Source organism: Paramormyrops kingsleyae, chromosome 12 (genome assembly GCF_048594095.1).
Source record: "Paramormyrops kingsleyae isolate MSU_618 chromosome 12, PKINGS_0.4, whole genome shotgun sequence".
Lineage (NCBI taxonomy): Eukaryota > Metazoa > Chordata > Actinopteri > Osteoglossiformes > Mormyridae > Paramormyrops > Paramormyrops kingsleyae.
Genome location: NC_132808.1, coordinates 1,163,517 through 1,179,992, shown reverse-complemented (window position 1 = coordinate 1,179,992; position 16,476 = coordinate 1,163,517). Strand labels below are relative to the sequence as shown.

The 16,476-nt window shown below is 42.7% G+C and overlaps 1 long non-coding RNA gene across 2 annotated transcripts; it reads left to right on the top strand.

Annotated features, from left to right (window-relative positions):
• Window positions 1-4,198: 4,198 nt before the first annotated feature.
• LOC140593585 (uncharacterized) lies at window positions 4,199-9,397 on the top strand. Of its 2 annotated transcripts, XR_011993987.1 has the most exons (4): window positions 4,199-5,150; window positions 7,142-7,363; window positions 8,603-8,653; window positions 9,003-9,397. It is a non-coding gene; the product is annotated as an uncharacterized lncRNA (long non-coding RNA). The 2 variants fall into 2 exon arrangements; XR_011993988.1 differs by lacking the exons at window positions 8,603-8,653; window positions 9,003-9,397 and adding an exon at window positions 7,502-8,451.
• The last annotated feature ends 7,079 nt before the right edge of the window (window positions 9,398-16,476 follow it).

The window sequence follows — 16,476 nt, the reverse complement described above, 5'->3', positions numbered from 1 at the left end:
TTATAGACATTTTGCACACAACAAACATTAAATTCCAAAGCAGTAATACTTCAAAACAGTACATGAATAAAGTAAATATTTACTTAATTACAGGTTTACTGCAGTCCCCTCTGGTCTCTTCATATCCAGCTATCAGGTCCATCCTCAGTCTTCCAGAAAAGTATGTAAAACAACATTTTTCTGGTGTTTTGGCTTCTGGATAGACATGAAGAACAGAAAATGTATGTATAGGCTACATACAAAATATATACAGCTACTCTGAATATAAACATAAAAAATAATGCACACCAAAAAAACTCATAGTTGGGTCTGTTACCTGGTTCCCATTTAATGAATCTTAAGTCCTGATAAAAGCTGTGAGATGCTGCAGACTTACTAGGAGCCAGAGTGGAGGACAGCAGCACTGTCATCAGGAGGAAGAAGGCAGAGATCTGATGGGGCTTCATGATTCCACTGGACGTTTGTGAAGATCAGCGTCGCTTCTGCAGCTAAACTGAGGCCAGCAGAGTTGAACCACGACCTTTTAAAGGGGTTGTGTGTCTGCAGGTGGCTAGAGGGGGTGGATGGAAGATTAAAGAAGAAACATTTAGCATTTAAAGCACCAAAATGAGACTGACCACAAAGAAGACGACGGGACAGAATTTTCTGGGACTGACGTCACATGGTGTCACGTCCGGGCAGCGAGCTGGCGGTCAAGTCGGCACGCAGAGCCATGACTCAGGACAGACGGGGTTTATTCCACAACAGGCAGGCAGGAACACGTGGGCAAGACATCAAACGTGACACTACATCAATGACAAATCTAGGGATGCATTCTGGGATGCATTTTCTCCCTTGTCGTGTCCGGCAGTTTAGCAAGCAGGATGTTAGTCTGGGTGCCTTATTGTGCCAACACTTTTATTTTGCCAAGTGGAGCTTCGGATTTAAGCTCCTCTTGTTACTTGAGGTATACTCTTTATTAATCATTTTTATGTCAATGCGCCACAAAGACTGAGCTGACAGGGGGGGTTAGTGGGAAAGAGATAGAGAGAGAAAGTGAGAAAGGAGAGAAAGGGGTGAGAGACAGAGGAAGTAGAAAAATAAATAAATACATAATAAAAATAAAATAAGGAGGGGGGTCAGAGAGAGAGAGAGACAGGGAAAGAGAAATAATACATAACAAACAGTAGAACAAAAAGGAAAGAGTAATAAGAGGACAGCTTCTGCATCTTGCTGCTTTACACCGTATCATCACACCAGCTGCTGTATCTGAAAGATAAGATCCAGGGACACACACAAACAGTATACACACAAAGAAACCAGTGGTACCATTATGACATGGGAATGTGCTTGTGCCAGTATCTGCTTCTGGAATTAAATACGTTAATACCAATGAAAGAAAATAAATATATATGCATAAGCAGACCACCAGGAACACTGTCTAAATATCGTCGTACCCATATCTGCATCAGAGAGGAGGGAGTGGAAGCCACACACCAACTTTCACACACACTCTCACACACACACACACCCAGACAAGGGGAAAGAGGGATAAAATAGGGGAAGAGAGCCCTAGGCTCTCTTGTGTGTGTGCGTGTATGTGAGTGTGTGTGTGTGCCGCATGTCTGTGTGTGTGTGCATTCTAAGTGTATGTGTGTTGATATGAAAGTGTGTGTATGTGTGTGCGTGTGCATATGTACGTGTATGTGCGTGTGTGTACGCATACGTGTATGTGTGTGTGTACGCATATGTGTATGTGTGTATGTTTGTGTGTTGTGAGTGTATGTATGAGTGTGCAGGTTAATATGGAATGATTCCCAGTGTGTGTGCGAGGCCACAACAACACCGCCCTGGGGCCCGCAGACGGCCGGGAGAGCCCCGACGGGTCACGGACCCAGCCGCCCCACAGCTGCCAGGTACCCGGGCCCCCGCCACCGGACGGCTGCGCGCCCACCCAAGGAAAGCAGGGAAGGAGGCACCGGGCGCCCCCCATACTGGGTGTTTCCTATACAGAACAGCAGATATTAACATTGGCCGCATTGCATGTTTGCTATTGGCTGTTTTTCAAACCAAATGGAGCCACCTGACTGAATCAGGGGTAACTAACCTTCTAACTAAGCTATACTTGGTAGATTCTACCGTAGTCTGTGTTGAAGCCAAACTGAGCCTTAATAATTAAAGACATTCAGGCGGTTAGGTGAATGTGATATAAAAATGAATGAAGCCTGACCAGGGCTGGGAATTAACTGCAGAGAGGTCTGGCTGTCAAGTGGCCCTAACAAGCATTATTTCTGTGTGAGATTCAGAAACTGCATCTGCATTTGTGCCTCTTCTGGCTGAAGTGTCCCAGTGGAAACCAGCAATGATCTGCTCATTCCATGTCGTCAGAGGGCCAGATGAAAATGGTGTATGCAGGCTACATCCGGCCCAGAATGATTCTGCTGACTGGGATGAACATCCCAGCAGCTGACTGGAAATAATTCTTGTAAATGTCTGGTAGATAAATGTGTAACTTGTAACTTTGTCTTCAGCTTTCTCTCGAGCTGCCAGTGAATAAAACCCCATCTGGAGTGTCAGAGACACACTCACCATCTCCCCTCATAGCTTCACCTGTGTCATTACAGCCCCCCAGCTTGGCCCTACCACCCAAGCTTTCCTGATCTAGTGCCCTCCCTGACAGACACTCCTTCTCATAGGCCAATCCCTTCTGTTATCAAAGGCCCACCATTGCTCGTTGCTTCAGTCCATATGCCACATATGTAATTTATTGTATAATTCTTTGACACCGCAAGGACTGCACCTAATTTCTTTGTACATATTACAATGACAATAAAGATATTCTGATTCTGATTCACCCTGTTCACTCACGACTGCACACCCATCCACTCCTCTAACACTACAGTGAAGTTCGCTGATGACACCCCCATAGTGGGACTGATATCAGGAGATGATGAGTGGAGGGTCAACACCTGGTCCTCAACGCTACTAAAACAAAGGAGATCGTTGTGGACTTTAAGAGAGCCAGGAAACCAAGGATTGTGGAAGCCTGGCTCCTGAACCTAGATACAGTTTATATCAGCCGCCAACTCAAGAGGACCAGCAAAATTATCAAGGACTTAACCCACTAAGGTTTGTCCCCCTTCCATCGGCCAAGAGATTGAAGACCATCAGGACATAGACAGAGAAACAGCTTCTTCCCCACCCCCCCCCCCCCCCCCCCCCACACACACACACACACACACAAACCTGTACTCATATCTTTGTGGAGATCGTCCATTCATTTCTATGGGCAAAACCCTAATTCCGACCATGACAACCTTAACCCCTACCCAGCCCTAACCTTAACCATAAGTAACCAAACATTGGCGGAGAAGTGAGACAGTCTGGCTACAGCTGTGTGGGAAAAGTTTTTTTAGGCTTGTCATTTGGGCAGCATTTGCCAGATAGCAGTTTTTCCACATACAGTAAGACGTCTCTGGGGAGGAAGAGTCCAATTAGTCCAAACTCCATCCAGCCTGACTCACTGAGCCTGTGCAGTGTGTGTCTGACTGGTGTGGAGGTTCAGTATCTGCTCACTCTCAGACAGCCTGTATGATTGACTGGCCCAGCTCTCAGATGCTGAGGTCCTGCTGGCAGGTTCACTGCTTCCTCTATCAAAGTGAGCAAAGAAGTTGTTGTATTTCTCACGCACTGGGGCGTCCCTTTGGATGAGGGTGGAGAGCTGTTGCATTTTTAGTCTGTGACAGACTTAGCAGAGATTGCTGTTCAGATGTAGTTCTGAATATTTGTATTTTACCTTCTTGATGCCTTTTTGAAAATTTCCATGAAATCACAGTTTGGCTGCTCCCTGCGTTTTGAATAGCCTACAGACAACCTTATTAAACAGTTCAATTCAATTAAATTCAATTCAATTTTATTTATATAGCCAGGGTTCGAATTACGGGGGAGCTAAGGGGACCTGGGCTCCCCTGAAAGCCTACTTTGAGACATTTAGGGGGAGCTCTAAAACACTTTCCATTTTTTGTGTCGCATATAGATTTTGATTTTCTGTACATTAAGGTTCCTGAAATAAATGATGATATTAAAAATGTGTCAATGTTGTGTGTTTATTCGCTCATTACAGTACTATTTCCGAACACTATTTTCCGCTGTCTCCTGCTGTGACCATCCATGCGTGGCGGCGCTGCACTGAAATTACCGTATTTTTCGGACCATAAGACGCACTTTTTTCCCCCCAGAAGTGGGTGGAAAAAGTCCCTGCGTCTTATGGTCCGAATATTGCTCTGCTCACGTGCTTTAACCTTCTGGGTTCGAGTGCATTGTACAGCGTACTTTTCGCGTCTATTTCAGTTTATATCTCACTGAAATCTTAATGTAGAATAATGAAAAAACGCTGGCTTCTGTCTTTTCAAAATTACGTTAAATAAAAAAATAAATAAAAAAAATCAAACCATGTCACCTTACTTTGTTTTACCTGCATCGGGGGCGTGTAGTACCGCTGTCACCCGAAGATCGCTATTCACATTCTAAATAGCCGCATTAGCGCGTATTCAAATCGCATTCGCATGGTAATTTGCTGAACAACGCAGCGGTGAAACGCGATCTAGATACATCCCCATCAGCGCCATAAAAGGGGGGAGGGATGTGGCCAGGTAAGGATGGTTGACATAAAATATTTTAGGACACTATTTGGTTCAGAATTTTTTTTTCTTCATTTGCACCAGCTACAACTAGCTTGCCGGTGTTACCGCCGCTGCCGCCGCTAAAAGTTGCTTCTAGTGACAGCACCAGCACCGAGGATAGCGAGACTTTGGCGCCAGAAACCACCGCTGCGACCTGCAGCGGACCAGGCGATCATGCAACACCTTTCAACTGGACAACAAAGCAATGGAGTGAGTGGAGAATCAGGAATACATGGCTCTACTCCAAAAATCAGAAGTTAGGATGTACAGTATGCATGGAGGCAAAAAGCCTGTTGCTCGCCGAAAGAGCAACGGGAGTACATCTGTCAGAGGAATGGATGAATGGAGAGGTCAGCAGCGAGTCACAGAATAACCTGCGGAAAAAGATTTACAAGCATCGGGACAGTCACCGACCCTCAACATCCTGGGTTACAGGACGGAAAGCAAAGACAGAAGACCCCAGGCCTCTGTGGTCACTTCTGATTTAAGGTAAGAATCATGGAATTACTTACTTGATCTGTGCGTTTGTGAGGATTGGCCCTAATCCTATTTAATATTGATGTATTTTTTTATGATTGTTATGTGAGTTATTCTGTTTTCATCATGATTTGCATGATGTAGGCCTAAGCGCGGTTGATTCAGAACCGTGGACAGAGCTGTTTGCCCTAACACTGACAACACTGACTGACGCTTGCGTTTTGAAGTAAACGGTTTACTAAGTAAACAATAGGTTTACTGTAAACCTATTGTTTTAAATGCCCGAACATGCACCAAAAGCGTTAAAGTCAGTCAGGGAGGATCGGTAAATACGGCTTCCCCGAAAGCCACTTTGTAATTCGAACCCTGTATATAGCGCATTATCACAACATTACATTGTCTCAATGCGCTTTACATTTCTGCCTCGTAAGGACCCCCCATTGAGTAAGCCAAAGGAAAAACTCAGATGAGTCAAACAAAGAAGATGATATGACTAAGCTAATACAGGGGTTGAAATATAAGGTTTGCAAGGCGTCCATGTCCTTTTTTATTGCAAAATTGGCAGTGCAGGAGTTACATAAGTAATAACAATAACTCTTTGAGAAAGCAGAGCACCATGAGCAATTAGAGTTAATAGCCTTGCTTAAGTCAGTGTTTCTCAAGCCAGTCCTTGGGGCCCCCCAGACGGTAATTATAATAATAATACATTTTATTTATACTGCATTTTACATTACCAAAAATCTCAAAGTGCTTACAGAATCAAAAAGCAAAAGAAACAAAAAGGACTTATCAAGACTAAGATTTTAAAAGAAAGAAGATTAAAAAAACAATTACTATGAGAAGGTTTAATAACTTTTAAAACTGTCAGTAGATTGCGATGCCCTCAAAGTGTCAGGGAGAGCATTTCACAGACGAGGAGCAGCAGCACAGAAAACCCTATCCCCCATGGTGCTTAATCTGGTTCTGGGTATTTGAAGTCGGTTTGAGTAGGAAGAGCGAAAGGAACGAGTCGTGGTTTGTGGAATGAGTAGTTCTTTGAGGTAGGGAGGGGCATTTCCATAGATACATTGATGGGTGAGAAGAGAAATCTTATATTCAATCCTGGTGGAAACGGGAACCCAATGAAGTGAATGCAGAATGGGAGTGATATGTTCATATTTCCGTACTCTCATCAGGATCCTGGCTGCAGAATTTTGAATGTATTGAAGCCTCTGGAGACTCTTGTTAGGAATCCCAATGAGAAGAGCATTGCAATAATCCAGTCTGGAGGAAACAAAAGCATGGGTCAACTTTTCAGCATCTGGTAGAGTGAGAGTAGGTCGGAGTTTGACAATATTACGAAGATGGTGGAAGGAGACCTTGCAAAGGTGATTTATATGAGATTCAAAGGTGAGGTGGGAGTCCAGTTTAACACCAAGGTTAGTGACTGATGAGGAAAGAGGAATATTATGACCGGAGAAAGTGATACTGGTTATGGATGAAGATTTAACCTGGTGGGGGGTACCTATCATGATGGCCTCAGTTTTAGAACTATTTAGCTGGAGAAAATTGTGGCCCATCCACTCCTTTATCTCCTCCAAACAGCTGACCAGTCGAGATGATGATGATGACAATGACTGAGACGGTCCAGGTTTTTGCTCCCTCCCAACTCTCAGTGAACTGAGAGAGAGCAAAAACATGGACTCGATTCACTGATTCGAGAGACACTGGCTTAAGTACCCAATGGTGAAATGACTCTCATAATCTTAGGATTGGAACCCACAACCTTCTGATCACAGGCACAGCATTCAATTGAACACCTCATCCAGATATTCAACACTTAATGCACGTCAAGCGATTAGTGGATACAAATCTCTCATAGTTTTGTAGAAGCAGAACAAGGAACAATAATTAGCTAGAAATATTAAATCATACTGTTAAAATGGCACATTTTTAATCGGGAAAGCATACTTATGGTATCATGGATGACATGTTTGAATAAGTTGTGTTAACTCTTGTTTCAGGTCAGAGAATCCATTGTCATATGTTACAAAGACACAGGAAACAAGATTTCAATCACTTATCAACTATGGGGTCAAACCCATCCCAGAAGGCACCTGTCCACGTTTTTGGACCCAGTAGAGGCCTGGAGTAACCAGAGGAGACTCACATGACATGGGGAGAACATGCAGAGTGCAAGTACCTGCAGGAAGTCATTCTGTACCTGGATAACTGCTATTACTGCTGTAAGTACGATCATTAGCAGCTCTTAGCTGACTGCAGTAATTGTTTGTTTGATTGGACGGTGAACCCAGTATATTATGTGCTGTTTGATTTAACGCATGTATTTGGTGATTTTCATATTCATGTATCATCCTTTAAAGCAGGGGCAGTCTGTTCCTTAGGGCGACCAGACGACGCACGACCAGAGTGGGAAAGGGAGGGAATTATCTACCACACCGTTACTCTAATGTAGACAGTTACTCTAGCGTAGACAGTTACTCTAACGTAGACAGTTTGCCTTGCATCTGAATATCATAGTCCAATCAGCATCAGGCCATGTTCTGTGGAGTACTCTGTCATGTTAAGGCATTTTTTTTCAAACTGCAGGCACTGTATTGTACTCTGTATGGGTTCGAGAAGGGTTTGCACTAATTTGGCTTTATCAAATGCAATCTGCTTTATAACTGGGGCAGCCTGCAATCTGTCACATTCAAGGTCAACATGACTAACGTTACCTCAACTCAAATGACTTGATTGAACTTAATGACTTGATCATGTCATTAATAGAAACATGTCCAGCTGTCACCTACCATGCTGGCACAGATAGTCCTGGGTGCAGCCATGTGGAACTCAGGCCCACCTCAGCACTCAAAGCGAGCCATACAGTACAATGCAATGATTGTGACAGACAGATACATGTGTGTGTCGTTAGATCAGTTGGAGGAAATGTGCTGTTAAGAGACAAGCAGATTTTTCTCTCTCTTTATTAATGTGGTCTTAGTGATGCCACAGGTCATTTAAAAACTGTAAATACTGTAAATGTATGGTAGTTGAGTCTGTAGTGTGATTATGATGTGAATTGGCCTGATTTTCTGCTGACCCACCCACGCTGTGATTTCTGGCTCTGCTATTGGTCGTCATAGCAGAGCCGGCCCAAGGCATAAGCGAACTAAGCGGCTGCCCCCTGGTGGCCACGGGGCCCCCAAGAGTACATGAAATTACATCGTTTTTTTATTTGAATTTTTTTCATTTATATATGTGTAATATTTCAGTTGATATCATATTGGTAATGAAATCCATTATTCAATTAAAAAAAACAACGCAATAATATTTTAACTGGCTGCTGCAGGATGCATGCACAGTTGGAGTATGACAGCCGTACGATGCCTGAGGTAAGTTAACTTAAATTCATTGAAGAAGCAGCGTCACTGCAGCAAAACAACTAATAATGTCACAAAAAAGGACATATCTTTCTGGTGCAGAGAAAAGAAAACGGAAGAAATCCGAGGAAGAGAAAAAACAGCAAGATAAAGGTAAGTTAAAAAAATGAGTATAAACTAAACGAGGCTAAATTGCAAGCTAATGTTGCTTCTTCCGCTTAGCGATCACCAGCGGCAGCTAACGGCTCGTCAATTCATGCTCGTGCAAAGGATGAGACGGACAAAAATTACCGATGAGTAATAAAAAATAAGCTTCTGTTTTATAACTTTGGTACTGATAACAGTTTAACATTACTTACACTGGACTGGCCTAAGTTTGGGGTCTGTGTTATTATATCATTATGTCTTAATGTTTTAGGTGTACAGATGGCTCGCTGCGGTGCCATATAGGTTGATGTTAAAATAACTGTTGTTTGTTGTTATTGGTGTTATCTCCGGATAGCCTGCACTCTCCATCTGCAGAGCGGAGCTTTTCCAAACTCAAACTGATCAAAAACTATTTGAGATCTTCCATGGCCCAAGAAAGACTGAGTGGACCTGCACTAATTAGTATTAATAACATAATTGCCCATTAGATATCTTATAATGATATCATAAACGACTTTGCCTCCAGAAAAGCAAGGAAACACAAATTCTAAGGAAAGTGGAATATTGAGGTGGAATGTAAAGTTGAGTTAGTTTGTCTTTTCATATAAAAATATCCTGTTTGTATTTGACTAATTTGTAGTTCTTTGGTATTTAGCTTTATATTTTATTATTTATTATATTGTAGTTGATTGTATTGCACTTTTTAAATGTTGCAAAATTTTCTGATCAAAAGTAATTAAAGTGGTTAACGTTAGCCTTATATTTTATTATTTATTTTATTTGTGTTGATTGTATTGCACTTTTTACATGTTGTAACAAAAAAAAATTAAAGTGGTTAAAGTGTTTACAGTAAGAGCATTGTCTACTAGTTTATTTTGCCACTTTTCAGTACACCACATTAAGTATGCCAACTGGTACTGCAAGACTTTGAATCTTAAAGTGCAAATTAACACCTGACTGCTCCTGTGGGTTTGCTACTGTTACAATTGAAGATCATAGCAAGGGGAAAAACATTGGTATGATGTAAGCAACACAGCTACAAAAAAATAAAATTTATATTGGGTGTGTTAGATTTATAGTGTGCGAATAATAAAGGATTGACAATAATTAGTCATATTGGTGGCACAGAGGGGCCCCCAAATAAAATTCTGCTTAAGGCCCCCTGAAGGCTTGGGCCGGCCCTGGTCATAGTAATCAGAATAAATTGATGAAGACCGAATCAGATTATTGTGAGAGCAAGGACTTCACTCAATTTTATGCAATTAACAGAAAAGCAGGTATCGCTCTTCATGATGAAGGTTTTTTTGAGTGCAAACTGATAGATGACAATTTATCTGTTTATAACCACAGTAGATTGGTCAGTCAATGTAGATAATAATTATAAATTTTGGACATAGCTGTCCACAATCACTGTACAGCAGGGGTCACCAACTCCGGTCCTGGAGAGCTACTATCCAGCAAGTTTTCTATCCTACCTGGCTTCTGATGAGCCACACTAGTAAATACCAGGAGCAGGTGTGTTATTCTGACATCTAGTGGTTACTGGTGGTATTGTTTCACTGAGATGACCAAAACAAATATTAATTGTTCAGTGCAGCGTGAAAATATCATGTTAGCTAGCTGACTAATTTGAACAATGCAATGTAACATTTGCCTGATTAGTTAGCTGTTAATTTACCTATTAAAAGGGTCACCTTAGTCATCATCTTAACAATCACCCCCGAGAGAGATTTGGCAGGAGCTGCCACTGCTTCAAAGCTGCGTTTTAGAGATTGTTCCTATTGTCACAAAATGTAAGGATGACAGGTCAGCATCCATGAGCTCAGCTGACTGATCCCCCAGGTACATTTTCCAAGGGCTCGCAGTTTCAGTCTCCTTTAGCCGACAAAACTCTAGTTGAATAATCTTAATCAGGGACTAACATTACTTCACCACACATAGCGTACGATTCTACTAGTGTGTGTGTGTGTGTCTGTGTGTGTGTGTGTCTGTGTGTGTGTGGGGGGGGGGTGGGGTGTTGGGAAGGTGCCCGTTTTATTTTTTTACCCCTACCCTTCAGACAGTCTAAGTCGTCCATCGCTTCTAAGGCTGCATTGTCTTTCACAAGCACATCACTGGAGGTTCTGGTCCATTTGAATGGGGGGGACATCAATTAGATTTTTGCATTTTAAAATGAACCGTTAATGTGTAATGAGGACTCTAGATGTTTTTTTCAAAATTACAAATCACTTTGTAATGAACACCTACAGTAGGTCCAAGTCATGAAGCTATAAAATGCAGGTGCCCCCCCCCGGCCCACCCAGAACTGCCACAGGAGCAGATGATATAGAACAGGATACATTACAGCTACACTTGGCTGACTTTCACAGATTTGATCCTTTTGAAACACTGAAAGCACAGAGGGATCTACCAGTACATGTGGATGAACCTGAGTTTCAAGGCCCTTAAAAGTGACCATTATGGACTCATTCCGATCGATCCTCTCATTTTCTATAATATCGTCAGTCAGCAGTATTTGAACAGATTCATGCACTTGATTAAATTAATCCAATGCCTTTTGTAGAACCAATGACTCCAGGGCTGTCAAACGTCCCATAACTGACCGTGAGACACTCACAACTGGGTCCAATCTCATTCTCTCACACTAAGCTTGAATTTTCTCCTGCAAATTTTACAATTAAACCAAAGTGTTACATTAACCTCCCTGAAATCATGGCATTGGTGCTGTAGAATGCTGCGTGTGTGACAAGAGCTACCTGCACATTCGGGCTGTTTTCTATGGAACCAAGTACATAATCTAAAATATACAATCCAAATATACAATCTAAAATCTAAAATATAGTGCAATGGTGAGTGTAATGGCGAGGATGTACAGACTAAAGTTATTTGTACAGTAAAGTGAACATGTGCAGTATATGTGCATTCCAGTACAAACGAACGTAGTGTACAGAAGGACCAGAGTTAGTTTGAGTTGAGAAGCCTTATGGCCTGGGGGAAAAAACTCTTCCTGAGTCTCTCTGTCCTGGACATCAGGCAACGGAACCGTCTGCCTGAGTTCGGCCTTTTCCGTGTAACTTACTCATAAACAGGTGCGTCGCCTTCATTATTAACTCCTGGTTAAATAGCCTTTACAAACAAACTTATTCATTATACCCGTATGTATAAGCTATAGGCGACGCAGTTTGCGTTAACTGTGTCTTACCCGAAGCTGCTTTAAATTAACAGAATGGCTACTTAATTTCGACTCCGAGATCTTTGGAAGCGTAGATCCCTCCTGGAAAAGGGCACTTACACAAACTTCTAAGCGATCGTCAGTAATGGTCCAAAAACTGTATCCCCCTCCGCCAGAAAAACATGCCCCTCCCCAATATGACAAATGAATTCATATTTAAATAAGGTTTGGGACCTACAGTATATACGATATAGCAATATACAGGCATTTAGAAAGACAGATTACATTTAGGCATCATTATATATACAAAACAGGCTATATTTTGTCTATTACAAGCTTATCAAATAAAATAAAGATATGCAATTTAAAAATGGTTCCAACACTGTGTGTTACAAGTATAAGGAGGTTGTATCAGTGAACAGAAGGTCGCTGGATTGAATCCTAGACAATTCACTGGCATATCTGTTGGGTCCTTAATCCCCCAAAATAAATGACTGACCCTGCGTTTGTACTCTAACATTTGATCTGCGTTTGTGCCCCAAACAGAGCAAGGTGAGATATGTGGAGACTAAGGGATTCCAGTGATCCTGTACTTGTGCAAATGGCAAATAAAGTATCCCTGCTCCAGGGGCACTGCACACTGTACACTGTCTGACCCTGTGCTGTGACCCCCCAAGCTTACGCTCAGCTGCATATATGTGTCTGTGTGTCTCATGGATCCTGCCGATCAGCCACTCTGGCATTTGGCGTCCAGTGAGACTGACAGAAGGGGATCCATCATCTGGGACGTCAGCCACCCAGCTCACACCCCCTTAACACTCCTGTCCTCTGGAAGACACTACCGGTGCATTACCTCCCCCCCCCCACCTGTTTCAGGGACAGCTTCTCTACTCAAGACAGTGACCAAGAGAGTGGCCTGCATCTGTCCCCCCCACTGCATTGTACTGCACGTTGTTAAAATTCCACTTCTGCACTTTATTAGTATTTATTACACTGCAGCCAGTTTCCATCCCCATTGCACTTCTTACATGTTTGCTCACTCTCATACTGCACTGTCTTGTCCTGCATCACACTGCTATTTGTCCCACTGCTCAACCCCCCCCCCCCCCCTGCAACTGTGGTATAAGAATTTCACTGTGTTCCTCTGCACACTTGTGACAATAAAACCTGAAACTTTCACACAAAGGAATCGAGGGAGAACCATGCAGAGTGAGAGACACAAGTTTGTCTTTTATTCGTCTATAATCATCTTGTAACTGTCTTACACATCTGGGGGAAATCTCACTGTTGAACATGCTGTTTGCTGTGTTAAACTGCAATGTACTGCAAAGGAATCCATCTTTGCTGAGGATTCAGCTACCACTCAATCTGTTACAAAAACTGATTTTTAAAATAAACTGCATTAAATTACAAATCACCTTTTTCATATTTAAGTATGGTGATGTTCAGGGACACCAAAAAGGGGGTTGGGTGGGGGGGGGTTGCAGTTAGGATGATTACAGGGGCCCTGAAATGCAATTGGTCTGGGTTAGGGGCCCAAAATCTCTAATGACATCCGTAATGATGCTAAATATTTGTCCATCACTAATAGATCTGAAAGCCTGCATGTGTGACAGTTTACATGTGTGTGTGTGTGTGTGTGTGTGTGTCTATCTGTCTGCCTGCCTGTTCATCCCACTACGGTGTGTCCCAGACCGGCTCCACTTTCCTCTCAGCTCTGCAGTTCCTGCTCTTCAGCGCCCCCAGCCTGAGCTCCAGCGACATGACATCGCCCACCCTTTCCTCCATGTCTCGCAGCAGCACGCTGTTCCCCAGCAGCTCGCTTCGTTGGCGCAGCCGCAGGTTGTCTGCCCGCACCCTGTCCCGAGCCCGCTTGCCGCATGTCAGAGAGTCACGTGACCGTGCCACCGCCACCTCCATCTCTGCCAGGTCAGCTGCAAGTGCCATCTGCACCCATCGCAGCTTCTCTGTGACGTGCACGCACCTGCGATCTTGTCGCGCAGCAACAGAATCTCTGCGACTCGCTCGACCTTACCGCTGTACGTCTGGTTCTCCAGCTTCAGCTGCTCGAAGTCGAGGATGTGCAGCCCCTCCGCCAGCCCCTTCTTGGCAGACAGTGCTCTCTCACCCTTGGCGATGCCGCCTTCAGCTTGATGTTCTCCAGACGCACACGCGCCAGCTCCTTCTCCTTGTGCCGCTCGGCTGCCTGGATCTGCTCCATCTGGGCCTTTGCAGATTCCTTGCCCAGATGCCAGGCCAACGCTGGTCCTGCCACCTCCTGCTTCCGGGCCTGGAGGACCTGCCACTCCAACTCTGCCTGGCGAAGGCTCTCCTCACCCGAGAGTGTCTGCCTAGTTAGGAGGTGGGACTCCTGTTTCCTTCTGATCAAACATCTCGCTGTGCAACAGCTCATCTCCAACCTCTTGGTCAACCTCAGCTTCACTGGTGCCCCTGGTTTCTGGCTCAGCGCTCTCTGATGTTCTTAGCTCATCCTGTTCTTGTTTTCCAAAAATTTTAAATGAGGAAATTCTGAGGTTATTTGTTTCAAAAGCATACAGTGGCATGCAAAAGTTTGGGCTTAAAATGTCTGTTAAGTCAGCAGAAGATGAACTGATCACCAAAAGTATAATCATAAAGTTAATGATGACACATTTCTTTCATATTTTAAGCAAGATTAAATTTTATTTCCATCGTTCACAGGTACAAAATAACAAAAAATGTAAAGGGTCTGAAGCAAAAGTTTGGCCAGTCCAAGATCAGCCCTTAGATAACGTTTAAGTTTAACTTGTAAAATTAAAATAATTAATGCTCACCAAGCAGGAGAAGGCTACAGGAAGATAGCAAAGCGTTTCCAGATAGATGTCTCCTCAGTTCATGATGTTATTAAGAAATGGCAGTTAACAGGAATGATGGAGGTCAAGAAAACTTTCTGAAAGAACTGCTCATTCAATTGCTATGAAGGCAAATAAAAAGCCCCATTTGACCGCAAACGACCTCCAGGAGGATTTAGCAGACTCTGGAGTGGTGGTTCACCGTTCTACTGTGCAGCGACACCTGAACAAATGTAACCTTCATGGTAGAGTCGGCAGGAGAAAATCTTTCCTGTATCCTAGCCACACAATTCTGCATCTGAAGTTTGCAAAGGAACATCTAAACAAGCCTGATGCATTTTGTAAACAAGACCTGTGGACTGAAGAAGTCAAAATAGAACTTTTTGGCCACATACCAAATTCCAGGAACAGAACACCAGTCCAACTATTAAGCATGGGGGTGGATCGATCATGATTTGGGCTTGTGTTGCAGCCAGTGGCACAGAGAACATGTCATTGGTAGAGGGAAGAATGGATTTGAATAAATATCATGCAGCAAATTCCAGCAGCAAATAGTTGAAGTTAAAAAGAGGATGGGTCCTACAATAAGATAATGATCTAAAACACACCTCAAAATCTACAATGGAATACCTCAAGGTGAAGGTTTCGCCACGGCCCTCAGTCACCCGACCTAAACATCACTGAAAATCTGCGGATACATCTCAAAAAAGCAGAGCACGCAAGACAACCCAAGAATCTTGCAGAATCAGAAGCCCTTTGCAAGGATGAATGGGAGAAAATCCCCCAAATAAGAACTGAAATATTGAAGGATTGAGTGTAGATGAAGATCTAAGAACATCAGAGCATAATATTTGAGTGTAGTTCAAATATAACAAATTCATATCTTTTAAGTGCTGAACTGAACATATTTTTTGGCAAGAATTTACTTTAAAAGTTTGATTACTTAAATGTTTTCAGGTGATCTGTATGTAGGAGGGGCTGTTCTGGTGAGGCTGGGTGTGGTCGGGGTCTGATGTGGGCGTGACACACACATAGAGAATGGATACATTTATATTATGCTAATTGCATGATTCTCTAATAGTCTTTTTCAGATGCCCACCAAGTACCAGAATGTTGTTTTATAATTAAAATACTGATAAAAGAATTAAAACTCAATATATTCAAGTATAATACGCTGTAACATTTTATATGACTTGGAAAATGACAGAAAATAATTTTACAAATGAATTAAAGTCGACCCGGCGGCCCAGAAGGATAAGCGGTTTGGAAAATGGATGGAAGTAAGCTCAAGTGTAATAAAATTCATTCATCATGTTTTGCCAGGTGGACAGGAGGCGTTACTGCTGATCCAGCTTCTGCTTGACCTGCTGAACCCAGTCATCTCTGGGATCAACACACGCTTCTTTACCCTTTGTGGTGTAAAGTCTGAAAACTGAAGGGAAAAAAATGACATGGTTCTGCTTCTCACTTGTTAGAATCTGTCTCCATATGCATCTTACCGTGAACTAAAAATTAGTTCTGTTATAGATTTTTTGCACACAACAAATATTAAATCTCAAAACAGTAATAGTTCAAAACAATACATGAGTAAAGTTAATATTTACATAATTCCAGGTTTAATGCAGTTTTTACGGGTCTCTACATATCCAACTATCTGGTCCATCCACAGTATTCCAGGAAAGTACATAAAACAGCAATACACCGACAGATTGCCATCTGGATTGACATAAAGAACATAAAATGTATATATGTACAGCCTGCATACAAAATATATACAGCCACCACTGAATATATACATGAAAAATGCACAGCGAAAAAACTTATAA